Source organism: Cryptomeria japonica, unplaced genomic scaffold (genome assembly GCF_030272615.1).
Source record: "Cryptomeria japonica unplaced genomic scaffold, Sugi_1.0 HiC_scaffold_428, whole genome shotgun sequence".
In the NCBI taxonomy this organism is placed as follows: domain Eukaryota; kingdom Viridiplantae; phylum Streptophyta; class Pinopsida; order Cupressales; family Cupressaceae; genus Cryptomeria; species Cryptomeria japonica.
Genome location: NW_026729248.1, coordinates 108891 through 109938, shown reverse-complemented (window position 1 = coordinate 109938; position 1048 = coordinate 108891). Strand labels below are relative to the sequence as shown.

Here is a 1048-nt window from a genome sequence, read left to right as displayed (position 1 = left end):
CCAGCTTCGCTCACCTGTCCCGGGCGTCTGGTGCGGAACCTTAGAGTAAGAAACATCACCGTGCACCTTGGCCAACGTGCGCGACTCGACCGAGCGCGCACTGGCCGAGGTGCACACCGATTTCACCTGGGTGCGCGCGCAGCACCTCGGGCGCACCGGGGTGCGCGCACAACGCCCGGGTTGCACCGTGGCCTGTGTGCTCGGGGCGCCTCGGGTGCGCGCTCGGTGTCGCCCCCGCGCGCGCGGTAGTGCGGGCAGCGCACCCCGGCCCGGCCCGGCCCCGACGAGAACGCAAACGGGCAAAAGGTTTATTCAAATAGCATTGCGACGCCCGGCGAAAAACTAAAAAAGGGTGCAACACCGGGACTTCCCGGGAGGTCACCCATCCCAGTACTACTCCGGCCCAAGCGCGCTTAACTGCGGAGTTCTGATGGGATCCGGTGCACTAACGCTGGTATGATCGCACCCGTTATGAGCTTGTCGCAGTGTGTACTTAGCAAACCGCGACCCACGTGCGAATCCACCCCGGCCACCCACCCCCGTCGAGGTGCACACCCTCCCTCGCGAAGTGCGCCCCGTTCGCCAAGTGTGAGCCCTGCCCGGGTGCGCGCACCTTGCTAGGGCGTCGGGTGTGCACCCGGCCCGGCCTACGTGCGTGCACCTGGAGGGGGCGTCGTGTGCGTGCAGTGTCCCGTCTGCAACGCGGTGCCCACACACCACCTCGGGCGCAACGACCTGCGCTCACATGTGGGCCGAGTGCACCTTGGTGCATGTTCGGGGCGCCTCGGGTGCACGCTCGATCTTGCCCCGGTGCACCAAGGCGCTCGGTTTGCCCCGGGTGCGCACTTGGTGCAAGGTGGGCACCCAAAATAGGGATCAAGCACCAAAACACAAGTTTCGGGATGCAAAATGGGACCCAAGGACCACAAATGCGTTCCAAGACCCATGATGGGTCCACGAGAACAAAAATGTGTTCCGAGACTTAATAAACAAATATTGGGTTTTAGGAGAAGAAACATGCTCTGATGCCCAAAACGAGAATCGACCC

At 63.3% G+C, this 1048-nt stretch overlaps 1 non-coding gene across 1 annotated transcript; it reads right to left on the bottom strand.

The window, feature by feature from the left end:
- Positions 1–349: 349 nt before the first annotated feature.
- LOC131871590 (5S ribosomal RNA) lies at positions 350–468 on the bottom strand. Its single transcript, XR_009369804.1, has one exon. It is a non-coding gene; the product is annotated as a 5S ribosomal RNA (ribosomal RNA).
- Positions 469–1048: the final 580 nt, after the last annotated feature.